Source organism: Polypterus senegalus, chromosome 15 (assembly GCF_016835505.1).
Source record: "Polypterus senegalus isolate Bchr_013 chromosome 15, ASM1683550v1, whole genome shotgun sequence".
NCBI classification, from domain to species: domain Eukaryota; kingdom Metazoa; phylum Chordata; class Cladistia; order Polypteriformes; family Polypteridae; genus Polypterus; species Polypterus senegalus.
The window spans coordinates 82,214,337-82,231,050 of NC_053168.1; the positions used below are offsets into that span (position 1 = coordinate 82,214,337).

General features: G+C 37.5%; 2 long non-coding RNA genes across 3 annotated transcripts; both read right to left on the reverse strand.

Moving 5' to 3' along the window:
* Nucleotides 1-1,680: 1,680 nt before the first annotated feature.
* Nucleotides 1,681-3,767, reverse strand: LOC120516018. 2 transcript variants are annotated; one of them, XR_005630754.1, is made up of 3 exons: nt 3,667-3,767; nt 3,014-3,507; nt 1,681-1,770 (listed from the first exon to the last, which is right to left on the reverse strand). It is a non-coding gene; the product is annotated as an uncharacterized LOC120516018 (long non-coding RNA). The 2 variants fall into 2 exon arrangements; XR_005630753.1 differs by having other exon boundaries at nt 2,918-3,507.
* Nucleotides 3,768-3,891: 124 nt separating this feature from the next.
* Nucleotides 3,892-13,415, reverse strand: LOC120516022. The gene is made up of 3 exons (XR_005630757.1): nt 13,131-13,415; nt 5,732-5,860; nt 3,892-4,100 (listed from the first exon to the last, which is right to left on the reverse strand). It is a non-coding gene; the product is annotated as an uncharacterized LOC120516022 (long non-coding RNA).
* Between the last annotated feature and the right edge of the window lie 3,299 nt (nt 13,416-16,714).

Genomic DNA, 16,714 nt, shown 5'->3' on the forward strand with positions numbered 1-16,714 from the left:
CAGCAGTCTCTAATCCAGGCAGCAGGTCAAGAGGGAAAAGGATGACCATTCATGAGAAACTTGCCATAGAGTTCCATGAATGTAAATTAAAATATTTAAAAGAAGAACATGAAGTCAAAATGAAAATTCTTCATCTTGAGTTGTCTATGAAAGAGAGAGAGATGAAGCAGCAGCAGTGTCAATTGTCTTTGGAACCAAACCTCAGTTAAATAAAAAATTTCCTGAAATTTTTTACCTGTCTATGCCAATCATTTATGTATCATTCAAGACACATTTATGAGAAGTGCTGCAAAGCAAAAGCATCTCTGTAAGCAAGTCCATTTCTGTCATTGGCTAGCTCAGGGATGGGGACATGTTGGTCATCATCATCTTCAATATCAGGGTCTGGGCAGCCGCACCGTTTAAGAAAATTATGAAGCACTGCTGTTGCAATAATAACAATGCAGCACCTCCTAGGTTCAAACCGCAGTGTATTTCGGAGACACTGGAAACAATTCTTCCATATACCAAACATGCGCTCTATTAGCCCTCTGGTGAGAATGTGAGCTTGGTTATAGCGCTGTTGCTCTGGTCTGACTGGATGGGGATAAGGGGTGAGCAAGAAGTTTGTCTGCGCATACCCACTGTCACCAAGTAGAATTCCAGAGTGTTGTCTTGCTTCAAACGGAGTATATAAAGAGGAGTTGTGGAAAATCCTTGAGTCATGAGTTGAACCTTTCCAGCGTGCAACAATATTGGAGAACTGCATAGTGGGAGTGCACACTCCTTGTACATTTATTGAAAACCAGTTTTTACGATTTCTGAATTCCTCAGCATCTGCTGTAGAGGGACACTTGATGGGAATGTGTCAGCCATCGATGCAACCAATGACTCCAGGGAAGTTCCAATATTCATAGAAATCTACCTTGCAGGTGGCCTGTTCGGCAGCATTTGGGAACTTGATGAAATCCTTTTTCAGTTCACATATAGCACTGCAGACTTTGTGTACTATTTTGCACACCGATTCACCTACACCACACAAATCCCCAGTTTCCCGATGGTAGGTTCCACATGCCAAAACCTTAAGGTAATTAATATTTGTAAGGAAGGAGAAATAGGGGTGCCTCTGACTAAGTCACCTGTAAGCTTGGGCTGCAGCAAACCAATTATTTCTGTTGCATTTTCCTTTGACATACGGAAACGGTCAAGAAAATGTAAATCATCAAAATCATTTAGTGGGTTGCTCCTGTCTTTTAGCAACCTTCTTTCTGGTCTTGGTGGTGGTCTCTTACTGTCATTGAAATAGTCAAAGTAATCCATTTTTTGCTACTGTGGACGTGAGCCTTGAGGCAAGCAGTTTTTAATCTGAGGTTAAACCTGCTTCTGACCAGGTTTAATTTAAGACTTAATTTAGATCTGGATTAGGTCTAATTCTACTTCTAGAAATCCAATTGTTTAAGTCAAGACTAGTGCAAGTCTGAGACTATTGTAATCCATGTGTGAGAAAGCTACTTCAATAAATCCAGGTTTAAAATGGCATTTAGTCTACAACTAGGCTTAATCCCCGTACGGGAAACCGGCCCTAAATGTTTTAGGCTATGAAAAACGGACAAGTTTATCATGTTTAGTATAAGAAAACAAATTACATCAAAACGTCTGGTTTTTTTTTTTTTACCTGTTCTGAAATTTTGCTTCTAGTAACACAATCACGTACTGCCTGGTCCCAAATGGGGCTTGCTGAAGCTTCATCTGTAATGCCTTCAACAGTTAATTGCTGAACCTTCTCAAAATCTAAAAAATATAGAAAAAGTTATAGAAATTGTCTATGCTGAGATTAAGTGCTAAACAAAAGCGACATTACAAACTACACTATAAAAAAAAAAAAAAAAAAAAAAAAAAAATCTGTTTTTACAAAAAACTGGCAGCTGTGGTTGCCAGAATAATTCTGTAAAAAATTACAGTGAAGATGTGAACACCTTTACACAACAACCTGTAAATTTTACACTTTAAAACTGTTGTAAAAATAAAAAAATACAGTTTAAACTGGTAAATCCAACAGTCCTTTTCCGCTAAATTAACAGGACCACGCTGCTATTAAACTGATTTATTAGGTAAAATGTACATGCAGTTGTTGTTTATTTTACAATGAACTCCATTCAATTTTACTGTGATCATGCTAATTCAGCAGAAGAGAGAAGTTGGATTTACCAGTTTAAACTGTATTTTTTTTATTTTTACAACAGTTTTAAAGTGTAAAATTTACAGGTTGTTGTGTAAAGCTGTTCACATCTTCACCGTAATTTTTTACAAAATTATTCTGTCAACCAGAGCTGCCACTTTGTTTATTTGTAAAACAACAGATTTTTATTTTTTACAGTATACCAAACAAAATTGTTTTAACTGTAAAAACCTCATTATGAGACTGTCATTTAACTGAAAACCAATTTTTTACTCAAATTTTGTTTTAGTGTCTTCTGCAGTTTTAAAGAAAAGATAATAAGTTGCTTTTCCAATAATTTGTTAACCTCAAAAGTAGTGAAAAATGAGATGTTTTTGTTCAACATACATATTCCAATTACAAACATTACAAAACAGATTAATGGTTATCTTATTGGAACTGAAAAAAGAAAGATGCAGAGAAAGAGTGAAAAAGAAAAAGGGCAAGAAAGAAGGAAAGGACTTTCATTCTAAACATGTCTTAAGGACAATTAAGGGGTTATTTTGTATGAAAAAATGTAAGAGTTTTAACACCCTTTAAGGATTACTGCATTTCCGTATTAGAATACATAGAACACATGTACAAATATTTTCATACAAGCTCTTCCTCTTCAAATTGAGGTACAAGCATGGAAATGAGGAAATACAAGACCAATAAAACTCAGGAATATTACTTACAAACTTTGTAACAATTTTGTCTGAAACTTTTCCTGAAACTTACTTGCTTCTTGAACTTGTACAGCTGAGCAGATAATGAACTGAAACAAAAATTCAAACTATAAAAGTGAGGCACGTCAATAAATGCCATAAATATTACTGTTCATAGTCAGACATCACGTCACTCATGATCTGAAAGTTCTTGAATTGAGGTAACTATTCTGGGGTTAACATGAAGACGGGATGCGTTTGTCTCCTGCACTTTAATGCCCTTCTCTGGGTTGATTGAGAAAAAAACACCTTGGGAAATAGAAACACAGATGACCATATTAATAATGAACCCACTTCATTAACAATAAGCAGATTATTTTAAAGCCTCTTATAATAGTAAGAAGGTGCAATGACGGGTTAACCTCGAAGTTAAATGCAGCAGCTACTTTAGATTTGTGTGTAAATAATTGAGTAAAGCCAAGTCAAAATGACACCTCTGCAGAAACCCCAGAGTTGATGCCAGCTCCGATGGGTAATGGATGGTGAAGCAATAATAGCTCCCAAACATCATGCACAGGGCAGAAACGAAGGAGGGTATGTTGTTGCTTACAATGTTCCGATCTACACTCAGCATGAACCGTCTTGAAAAACAGCAGGATCGTCCTAAATAGAAAAACAATTCAAACAAGTCTTGTATTCCTAAAACATTCCACAAAGCAATTGTAGTATTTGTTTTTAGTTTTTCAAGGTCATTTAAAATTGCTTACTATCAGTACAGAAATCAGTGTATGTGCAGATTTAGCGAAGGCCACTTTGACTAACCTTAAGTGCTTACAGTAACAGGGGATGAACTGGGTGAAGGAGACTAAAGGATCCGGGAGGTCCTGGTGAGGCACCAACAGAAGAGCTGCTGCTTTCAGGAGTCTGGCCTGCAAAACACACACAAAGAATTACAAGGAACACGGTTTCTATATTTATGATTGATCTTTTATGCAGGCTACTTTGGTTACTGGTTGCATCCCGTACTGCAATACTTGACTTGCATCTCAGCTTCCCAGCAGCAAGGACTTTCCTGACTTGAACCAGCCTCAACGCTGACAGCAAATTGGCTTCCTCAATACACTGAAAATCATCATATGTCTCCACCTCAAAGGATCGCAAGTTCTCTTCTAGAATATCTTTTGTGGCTTCCGGAAGGTCAGGCAAGAGATCAGCAATAGCGGTGCGTAGAAATTTTTGCTCCAAGTCAGTCATTTCTGGAATTCAGGAAGAATGACACCAGTTTAAGATTACAAATAAAAGACAGGCGTAGACATTCATTCAAGTAACACTGTACATAAAATACCAATACGAGGAACCTCTGCTTTGAGTATAACACGTGGGTAAGGATTTGCAGTTTTTATTTCTGTAAAACTAAAATAAAAACTGCTGTCACTTTCATATTTTTCAAATAGTACATTATTATTTTTACTAAGCATACATATGCATTTTGTTTCACCACCACACTGGCCAAGATCTTGTTTATTATTTCGACAACACGCTGTGTTTCAGTGGAATGACTTGGTGCCCGTCAAGAACATATAATGGTAATGGATACAAATCTACCAAGTCATTAATTAATGTTCTAACATCACTGTCTTGTGCTTCGTTTTGTCACTGGTGGTATTCAGAATGTCAATCAGCATTATGTATATCCATCACAAAATACACACCTGCATCATTTTGAATTAAACTAATGGGAAGTTCCCCCAAACTCCATTGGCTCATCATTTTATAACAAAAGGAAATTGCATTTTTTATACGATGTACTTTTATACAGGTGGTCTGTGGAGACACAAATATTGTTTTCTGAAGAGCCAAAGTCACTCACTGCATGTTTAATTGTGTCACCGTAAAGGCTGAATAAAAAGTACAACTGTTTTGGACTTGCAGCAGCTCACTGCACCCTGACCCGGCTGAAAGATACGCCTGAAACATCTGATGTCTTTCAGATAAAGTTAAGCAGATGTTTTTAAAGTTTTTCAAATGTCTGGCACATCTCCTGAAGCAGCTGTGTTTACTTTCAAAACACATTGTCCATAATCTGATCAAGGGGCCAGATTTCAAAATTGGTGCTGAATAGTGCCGCAAGAAATGGGGTTTTGGTTTTAGTGGACTCTCAGGAAATAAACATTTTCTTCAGTCCAGATATTCTTGGATTATAATGTCAAGATAGGCTACCCGTGACAAAAATCTTTTGTGCACAAATCATATCAACAATATCTTTAAGCTGCAGACTTAACTGCCACACATCACCTTCTGGATTTTGCACTTTGTCACCAATTAATACAGGCAGCAACCTTAAGAAATTCCAATTCTGAATGGATTGACCCGAAAGCTTGGACACCTCAGAGTTGACAGCACATGACTTTGCGAGAGCATCAGATCCTTTGTACCTGAACTGCTTGATGCGCTGGTTCAAAAGTGAATATGTAACCCATTTCTTTTTCTTAATAAAATGCTTCAAGTACAGGGCAACATCACAGGAAAACAACAACATGTATTTATATAGCACATTTTCATACAAAAAAAAAAAAAAAATGTAGCTCAAAGTGCTTTACATAATGAATAGAAGAATAAAAGACACGGTTAGAAAATAAAATAAGTCAACATTAATTAACATTGAATAAGAGTTAGGTCCAATGGCCAGGGTGGACAGAAGAAGGAAAAAAACTCCAGACAGCTGGAGAAAAAAAAAATAAAATCTGCAGGGATTCCAGACCATGAGACCGCCCAGTCCCCTCTGAAAAGATACCCTCAAATACATCATGGCCTAAACAAGGTGGTAGACCGGGCTGGCAAACATGAAAAGATTTCAAAGCACTGAAAACAGAGTTTCTCTTTATACCTTTGACGTCTTGACGGTCTTCAGCTTGTAGATTGCCTACAGCAGAATCAGAGCTTTCAGGGGTGCGCTGTGGACCACATACATTTGGATCATCACTATGAAGCTCACTTCACGTGATTTCACAGTAACCTGTAAAAGTACCGAGAATGACTAAAGTTTTCAGCAAACCCACCAATGCTGTGTGAACCCAAATTGTCCCCTGCAATACAATACAGAGCCCCTTCCACCTTTTCACCTGTACGTATAGCGATTCCATTTTCCTCCAAATCTTTTAAATCCAGTAACATCTCTGAGAAAACCCTGGCACTTCCAAATTGTTTGAGGTCATGCTCTCTCCACAGTAAGACAAGGGACATGTGATCAGCATCACACATAAAGCAGGTAAATTTTGCCACAGAAAGATAGACTGCAACAACTTTGCGTTTTTTCCAAGCAGAGCCAAGGGGATTGACAATTTTAAAAGCATCCTGGTACAGAATTAGCTTCAGGCATCCCGGATTTTCAATGAAGAACTGGTTGGACCAAAAGTTTTGTCCATCATTTATGTCACCAAAATAATCGGAGTCTGTTTCACAATACTGTTATGACACTGAAGTCTTCCATAATTCTGACTCTAATAAGCTACTTAATATTTGCATCACAGGTATGTAGTAAGCAAACCTGTGTCATATTTTCATTGTTTCCTAATGTTATTTTTTTAGGTTCTGTGTATTTGAACATCTTTTTAAACACCTGAGCTCTTGAATAGGTTGTTCTTAGTGGTCCCGGGTGACAGACAGAGAACAGATCTGAATCCCTCATACAATCACAGATTTTAACAATAACAACTTTTGCTAGACATGACCTTTTTCAAAAGTGAACGTAGTTTACTTAGAGTGTAATCACGTCCCAACTCATGCACATTTTGCAGCTCTTCAACAACAGTCTGTATTGATGAAGCTGCCCTTTGCAGTTTTAGGTAGAATAAACATACATTCCTAAGAAAGGTCTCACTGAAATTCTGAGGCAATCCTTTCATTTGAGTTCACATGCAATGAGAGCAGAATGCTGAGAGACGTTACCCCTGTACGTGTCACTTGTGCTATTCACTGAACAAGCCCTATGTTTCCTGGAGATGTGGGCAGTAAATGGGCACTTCACAGTAAACGTATTTTTACAACCAGTTACTTGACATGCCACAGGTCAGGTCAGGTCACCCCCCCTTATATGCTCTTTTAAGCGGGATATACGAGTTCTTTTACGGCAGGGGTGTCAAACTCCAGTCCTGGAGGGCCGCAGTGACTGCACGTTTTTATTCTAACCATCTTCTTAATTGGCGACCAGTTTTTGCTGCTAATTACTTCTTTTAATGAACTTGACTCAGGGCCTTTAGTTGTTTCTTTTTCCTTAATTAGCAGCCAAACAATAATGAGACACAAAAGAAGCCGACACATCACACAATATCAGAAAATAAGGAAAGGTGAAGGTCTCAGTAAGGTCGATCTCTCAACTCACCAAAACACTTTGACGAATGTCTTATGAAAAACAGAAAATCAACAGTTTTGGAAATATCAGCTGTGGCAGAACGAGAGCAACAAGCAGCCGTGGAATTAAATAACGAGTTTAATTAATAGCAAGCATCGGCTTCTCATTAAGAAACTGGTTGGAGTTTCAAGCCCCAGTTTAGCTGGTCATCTGTTGGCTCGTTTCATGTCTCATTTGTGTTTGGCTGCATGCATTTTAATGAGGAAACGAATCAATTCATAGGACTGAATCCTTCTAGCAGGGCTATTAAAATGTGAATTAGCAGTGAAAACAGGTCACTGATTAGGAAAAGGGTCTGAATGAAAACCTGTAGCCGCTGCGGCCCTCCAGGCCTGGAGTTCGACACCCGTGTTTTACGGTGTGAAACTGGCGCTCACATAGCGAAATGGCGCACTGAAAATCTGTAACAACGGCTCTAGCAGTAACAGAGTGTGCAGGCATGTTGTGAACCCGATAGAAATAAGCTTTAAAAGCTGCAGATGTACAAAATGTCCGCTTGCAGTCAGCACAAACATTTGAAAGAGCAATAGGGTTCGTTCGTATGAACTCTACAATGCAGCACGTACCTCCTCGACGAAGCTTAATGCTTTGCTGCAAAAACGGAAGGTAATCATTTTCAGAAAACTAATAAAAACGTCGTTTTTTAAACGTTTTACCCTTCGCGGATAACGCAGCCTCAACCACCGTTCCACAACAGCATGGCGAACTAAAAAGCTAACTGAAGACAAACCATCCGAATGAGTTCAACATTAAGCATGAAACCTACCAGACTAATTAACACCCGCTTAGTCGGCGTTATGACTGTAAAATATACCCTCGGCCACAAACAAAAGCAGTATCCTTGTGATTTAAAAAAAACGGTAATATATTTCAATTTTGAAGGAAATGACGCGTTAGCTTACCAGTGGTACTCGGACGTCATTTTCCAGACGCTACTAAATTGGACGCACACTCAGCCGCGAACTTCGGCAAGATGACGGCTCCCGCAATAATTTAGTCCAATGAGAGAACAGAAACACATTCTGCTGCTCTGTGAGTGGACGAGGCAGCGCTTACGAGTTTTAGATTCAAACACAGCTGTTTATTTTCGCGGGAATGTAAAATGTGCCTTGCAAATCATTACTGCTATATTTAAAATTGCCTTAAGGCACTATAAATATTACCAAATGTCATTCTGTAATAAAAAAAACAGAAACGTCTCATTTTATCATTTACAACTGATTAACAATTAATATAATGCAAAAATAAATAACTGATGAACAGCTATGGAACAAATGAGCAGCTAACTGACCATTTAGAAGAGAAAAAAATACAAATTTCTGCAACTCACTCACCGGTCACCTTGTGTAAATGCTCTCAAATTAAAATTGAAACTTTACAATCTACACATTAGGAAATCATAATTATTTTTCTTTTAATACCTGTATTCTCTGACGGGCAGGCAAAATAACATTTTTGTCAATGTCCTAATATTTATGAAACTAACTGTAAATCTGTATTATATATAATATTACATACAGCAAAATGTTGACTTTTATTTTCTTACTGTCTTTTATTTTTCTATTCTTCATTTTGTAAAGCACTTTGAGCTACATTTTTTGTATGAAAATGTGCTATATAAATAAACGTTGCTGTTGTTACAGTATAATATTAACAACATGCTCCACGTTCACTGCAGTCTCATGCGCTTAGTTAGGCTGAGCACATTTTATTTTGTACAGTGAAGATAAATGGGAAAGAGCAGGTTTTAAGGAACGTTTCAATAACACTCAAATGTTTTAAAATCTATAAGCTCTACTTAATCATGAGCTCTTTTATTAGGGATGATATAAAAATAGTTCAAGTGTAATGCAGTTTACTGATAGATTGTTAACTACTCAATTCTAAACAGACACATCACCTGCTTTTTAAGCCACTCATATTAACATAATTTACTGTATTTGTGCATATTCTTATCTGTAAAGTATGACATATGGATATGTAAAATGTAATATGGTTTTTTAAAAAAAAACAATTTTAACACTGTTATCTTGTGATATTAACTATATTTTATTGCTTTTTGTATCACAGTTTTTCTATGTTTAAAATACAGTAATCTGTAAATTCTACAAAGAAATATGATCCTTTTAACATATTATTAAAAATATTATTTGAAATGATTAATCTATTAATTATTATTTGAAATTAAATAGTTGTGTTTGGTTAGGTATTTTACTATAGTATTACTGTAAATCAAACACTGCTGCATTGTTTTTCTATTTACACTTTTTTGATGTAATGATTTTACAGCAATTCACTGTTAATTTCAGACATTTTTTACAGTGTATATACAGATGTACAGTCTATATCTAAGCAGCTGCTCTCAGAAAGCTGAACCCTACTTACTTGAACAAATTTAATAATTAAAGTTATTCAAGTACACTTAGGACTATTTTATAAAACCTTTATAACTGACAATACTAATTACTACCACCCAGCACCTTTTTTTTTTACCAAACCAAAAATAAAATACTTAACAGAATCACATTACAAACAAGTGAAGAGTTGGATTACAATAATTAAGAGTACACAATGCCGGATGTTTTTATATTAACAGGATCCTGTGTCTCAAGTGTTGTGACAGCTATTAGCGTCTTTCACACTATTCGTTTATGAGAGAACAGTGGAAGCCTACCTTTAGCCATCATATAAAACAAAGTGTTCAACTTTCAGCAAAACTGACATTAAAATAAGATGGTAAGAACAAACTACTACAGCCAGCGTGCCCCACCAGGGCCAAGAATGACCATCTCTAAATCAATGTCAACCACTGCTATTCAACTCTTATTTCACAGGCTTCACCAATACCTCTGCTTGCAAACTTAGAAATCAACAGATTTCCTGTACTTAAAATTATTTTTAAAACTCAGAACAATAGCTACTGTTGTCAAAGCTTTTAATAAACTGGAGTATACAGTTTTTACAGTGTTATTGTAGTTATAACAAGAAAATAAAAGCTAATGACATGAAAAATATAAATTATCTTCATTCCCTAACAAACGTTTCTCAGCTAAGTATAATATACACTGCTAGGTCCATCTCAAGCAACACAGTGAGAAGAGCAACAAGGAGCAGAGTGTCCAGCCAAATGACATATTCATTACCCACAAGAACAAGCTTCTAACTAAGAAACTGACAGCAATAAACGACATATAAAAGACATCTAAACTAAATGCATAATTTCAGATAAATTCTGCCACAAATGACAAACATTTTTCAATCAATATGAAGACAGTAGTTTCCATCCAGTTTTTGGTGACGTTTTGTTATCGACAAACAGAATATACATAAAAAAAAATGTGCGAAATTTGCTGTCTCCAGCCTGTTTCCATCCAACTGACTTTTTATTGATAAAACTAGACATTAAGCCCGTTACAATAACGGGTGCTAGAACAGTAGTGCAGTATGAACTGTATGTAAATATATATTTTTTTACGTTTTTAAGCACAAATATAGTTAATTATATCACTGAATGCACAGCGTAATAGTAAACTAAATGTAAAAACATTGAATAACACTAAGAAAACTTTGAACAACTGAGAAAACTAAGACTGGAAGAGTTCGCACTATAGCCTTATAACCCGCTCGCTAAAAACACCGTTTTTAATGAGTTTTAAGCACAGGGAAAAAAATGAAGAGTTGAAAAATGAATAAACAACCAAGAAAAGTAACATTGCAACAATGCACGTCCCGCGTCCCTGTGTGTGTGGTCTGTCTGTCTCTCATGCGCCTATGTGTGTGTCTGCACATGGAAATCACAGGAACAGACTGAACACGTGCCGTGTGACCCCGCGCATGCGCACTTCACCAGAAGACACACAGGACGCACACAGGGCTTTTATTAAAGAGGATGATGGCGTGCGTGATGACGTCACCCCCTCCAAAACGAACTGTCGCATAAGTTTTGTTGTATCGCGAAAAAAATCTGCCCTTGAGCCGTTTCCATACATAATTTTGTGTATGTCGCAAATTATCTACCTTTTGTTTTCCACGTTACACCCCTCCACTAAACAAAGAAATGGAGAGATTATTCAGACAGTTTTTTGAAATTTGCCAGCTTACTGTTATTTCAGTTTCACAAATAATTGGAATTGTACATAATATCCGAAGACGACAGCAGAATGAAGCAGTTGCTTGTCCGATAGCCCTAGAGCTCGAAGAAAGTACCCCAGTGCGACGAAACCCACGGGTATGGGAGAGACGACGGAATAAGACCTTCTGGGAGGAGGTGGTGGAGAGACACTTCACAGAAAATCTCTGGCTGCAACATTTTAGAATGACACGGCCAACGTTTGAGAGGTTGTGTGGATTCATCAGTCCTGATGTTGCGCCCATCACAGGTTGTCACCGACCACCGGTTCCAACCCCAAAGCGGATTGCCATCGCCCTTTACAAGCTGGCAACCTGTGCCGAGTATAGAGAAACTTTCGGGGTTAGTAAAACTACCGTCCATTGATGTGTATATGCTGTGTGCACCGCTATTAAAGAAAAATTAATGCGGCGTTATATCAGACTTCCGACTGTAGCGGAGGCCAATGCATACCGCAATTCCTTGGTGCATCTTGTGCCACAGATTTACGGTGCGCTGGATGGCACGCATGTGCCTATTCTTCCCCCGACGGAAGGCTACCGCGAAAACATTAATCGCAATGGGTGGCCATCTATTGTTCTCCAGGCCCTTGTTGATGACAGGTGCATGATACGAGACATTTGCGTTGGCACTCCTAGAAGTGCCCATGATGCAGCTGTGTTTGCAGCATCGGATCTGTACAGGTGAGCCTACCTTTCAACATCCCTTCTCAGTGCGATAATAACTGAATTAGTACTGTAACCTGCTTCCCTCAAGGTTTTTAATTAAAACTGAAATTTGATTAATTAATAATTTAATAAAAAAAAACTAAAGTTAATATTAATGAGAGAATTTCTCATATATGCTAAAACATCTGCCGAATAATAAATAAGAAAAAAATGTTTAGATAATGAAACACACGGTTTCTTAAATATTTTGACTGGCACAGTAAACTACCTTTGTGGTTTTTGTATTATTAAGACATCCTGAGAGACACCCCCAGGCTACAGTTGATGTGGGGGGAGTTCAGGTACCCCTTTTAGTAGCAGGAGACCCAGCCTATCCGCTACTGCATTGGCTCATCACGAGAAATAACGGGTCTCTTCATCAGACCATGCGAACCGCTCCGCTATTCTCGTTTTGATTGCACGTGATGAAAATGTATCATGTGACACATTTATTTGCGTTAAAGCCCTTTTTTTCCGACAAAAAGTGTTTCCAATGTAGTTTTTGCGACATCTGAAGTATCGATATGGAATTTATGCGCTAAAGTTAAACGGAAAAATATTATGTCGACATGTACAACATTTTCCATCAGCTAAAATTTGAAGCGCTAAATATTTTTTCGCAAAAACTCCTTGGATGGAAACCTGGAATAACTCCGTTCTTATCCTTTCATCAGTTAGAATTAGAGTTTCAGTATAGTTGTGGTTTCTTCTTGCGCTGCTTGTTTGGATTAACTATGCTTTGGCTTTTACTTCTCTAATAATACAGCCCCTACATATATATACATAAAAATACACAAAACACTTGAGGCAGATATATATTCACACGAGTCCAGACCGCCACTCCAAAGGGTTATTATCCATAAAAAAAAGGAGAACCATGCGAGGAGGGTGCTCAGATTGGGACGGATCGAAGAACGATGGATGACGGCGCAATCGCGAAAGTAAAAAAAGTCGCAGATCTCAGCCTCTGAAATCGGCAAGCTAAAGCGTATGGACAGTTTCAAGAAAGAAAAGACGTGCAGGTGGCCACCTCACTAACCTTGACCCAGCGTTTGGGCGAGACGTTTCTACCTTTTATTTTCCTAGGCGTTCATAATGTCCATCCTGTATCAATCACTTGTAACGTAAAGCAACTCTTCCTCTCTCTCACTGCCTTCTCGCTTTTTTAATTTCGGCACTCCGACTCCTCATTGGCTGCCAACAGACCTTCAGTATCCCGCCCATGTAGTTAATCCCGTTCAGTCACAACTCCCAATCCTAAACTGCGAAAGGCTCCTCCGCCAGAATCTAAGTGGAAGCCCCCGACAGTAACGGACAGCACACAACAGACTGACGAGATACAACACACACACACGGGTAAAATATGATTACAATATACTCCTTCTGTGGCGGTGCTACAAGCTCAGGTGGTTTATCTAGTCTCTTAGGTTTGTTAAAGGTGCCATTGTGAATGGGGAGCAGGCTTCCAGTGCTATTTTTTTGGTATTGCAAATGAGCATTTTTGAGATGGAAAGACCTCATCTGTGTGTGTTTGTGTTTTTTGTTCTCTTTCTAAAGACATACCAATTAGGTTTATCAACTCAAAATGCATCTTAAATTATAAAGTGCTGATTATCTTCACACTTGGATATAGACCTTCTTAGCTCATGCACTGTAAAAAATAAATCTTGCAATAAAAAATAACTAACTATACGCAAAATAATCATTACCTTAATTAATTAAAATGGGTTTTACCCTTTTTCTTGATTATTTAATTCTAATTCAATAAAAAAATTAAGAATAATGTTAACTTATTATTTTTCTTAAAATGTAAACATTTTTTATAACTTATTCTAAGTAAAAACAACTAAACTATGAATTGAACACATTTAAGTTAAGTTAAATGTAATGACGCTGCACTTCCTCTCACATCGATTTCTTGGTCTTTACAACGCATTCAGCTGTAACGCTTATCCATAATAAGAGCTATTTTACTACGAGTGTGTAAGTATAAAGCATATTAATTCCGTAATGAATAACTAATATTTCAATTCATATAGTTACAGACGTAAGCATTTGTTGTTCTCATGAAACCTTTCCCTTCATGTGGGAAACATTGCGAGCAAGTTAGCGTCTTTCTAACAACTTACCTCGTTGGTTTGCTTTAAAAAGCAAGCACATTTTTCGGATAGTTATGTATGTTCATGTGCTTTTTTATCGTTTAAAACTTTTATTTTACACAGAAAAAGAAAATGACACTTTGAGATAAGTTTGAGAACGATATGGTGTTTGTCCTAAACGACGACCTGTAAACAACATAAAAAGACGTTTGCCTAATCGTGACGGGATTATTTGACCTCTTATTTAATTCGTGTGCTACATAGGCCATTTTCTGGTTAATTTTTAACACTGTGATTTATTTAGCGATGTTTGATTTCCTATGTCCTATTTTATTTCAGGATTTTCGCTATCGCATAATGAACTAGTGAAAAGGCGGCCATTCATTTAAGAGGAGATGTTGGCGTAAATGCAGGACGTGTTTGAAGAGCGACACCTGCTGCAGGATTTGACTCCTTCACTCTCTGTTTCCTTCCCGTTTACCACTCATTCCTGGGACGTTATTTGATTGAGATATGCTTTTTGATGAAAGTTTAAAAAAAGAAAAGAAAATTTTCATTGACATTTGAATGTCAGTAATTCAGTAAAAATTATCCTCAGACATTTGATTTAATTTTCCTTTGGAAATATAACTCCGTTGTTGTGACTATCTGTGTATTTTCAAATAAATAAAGATATATGGATTTTTAGCATGTATTTGTTATACAGTCATTACTGTCCAGCATTGCATACTCACTTTTTTTGAGTACTTTAATTCAAATGAAAATCGGATAAAATGAAACCATTTTTGCCACTACTTATATTTAATCAAAATCATTTATTTTAGGTAAATTTGAGTAAATTAATAAATTGAGTTTACTCAATAGTGCAGTATTAAATCTACTCAAAAATATTGCTTGTAATTTGTTGCCTTATTTTTTTAAGTAATTTTAACGCATTATTTTTTACAGTGTAAGCGCGCATCCAGTACACGAGAACGGAGGGAGCAGAAACAAAAAGAAATCTTCCTGCGACTAACTGAGCGCCACTAGCAATGCGGAGATGACTTTAATAACTGGGCCCCTGTAAGCTGCGCCGATGGCACGTACGCTCCGACGTCATCAAGTGAAAAATGAGTTCAGCTCACTGCAACCATTCAGAGTGCTGCGAAAGCAGACGTATAGACACACACAGCTTCCGTGCCGAGCTGCAGCATCGCGATATGGCATCGCACATATCTCTTATATCTGTGGCATCACACAGGTCTCCTTACTGTGAGGCAGCAGCGCTACCCACTGCGCCACCGTGCCACCCTAGATACACAATTATCATGGGTAATTTATTTAAGTGTAAAGTGATTTTGATAAATGTTTATGCACCCAACGTGGATGATAGGGACTTCATCCAAAATGTACTGTATTTGCATCCATTCCCAATGTGAACACTCATAAAATTATAATGGCTGGGGATGTTAATTGTGTTTTAAATCCAGACTTTGATAGATCTCCTGCCACATGGGTGATGACATCTAACACTGCAAAGACAATTACACAGTTTTTAACTGACCACAACTTATCAGACCCCTGGAGATTTCTAAACCCAAACTCAAGAACATATTCCTTCTACTCACCAGTGCATCATTGCTACTCAAGCATTGATTCTCTCTTTGTAGAAAACCTTTTCTTGCCTATGATTAAATCCTGCAAGTACAGCGCTATTGTTATTACCGACCATGCCGCTCTGATCTTGGAGCTAAAATCATTTTGCCCCACATACTCTTCTTGCAGATGGCTTCTTAACCCACTTTAATTAGCAGACAAGAACTTTACAGAATTTATATGAAAACAAATCAGTTTTTTTCTAGAGACAAATACATCTTTAGAGGTCTCTGCAGGAATAATCTGGGAAACCCTGACGGCCTTCTTAAGAGGACAGATTATCTCATATCTTTCCCACAGAAATAAATTTGAAACCAAGCAGGTGTCAAAGCTAACCAGCGAAATTACCAGAATAGATGAAGAACATGCCAGGTGTCCAAGTGAGACTCTTCATAGGAAAAGACAGGCTCTGCATTTAGAACTCAGCCTCTTGACAACTAAAGAAACTGAACAACTCAATTATAAATCAAGACATCATTACTATAAACATGGAGAGAAAGCTAATAAGCTTTTAGCTCCACAAATCCACAAGCAAGAAGTTCACAATGCAATCCCAGCAATCACCAACATGAACAGAGACAAATTCACTGACCATAAAAATATAATGTACACATTTAGAGACTACTATAAATCCTTATACTGTATTCTACTGAGTTTAAAGAAGACAAGACACAATCTGATGCATTTCTGGATGCATTAGAGATACCACAAATAGATATTTTTAGTGCAGAAGAATTGGATAAACCGTTGGCACTATCAGAATTATTAGATGTGTGATGGATGGCTGGGACCCATGCCTGGCCAGGATGCCCCTACAACATATGTACCAAGGGGGCAAGGATGGGAAACCCAGTATCTCCCCCTGGACGCTAGATGGCAGCCTCCCTGG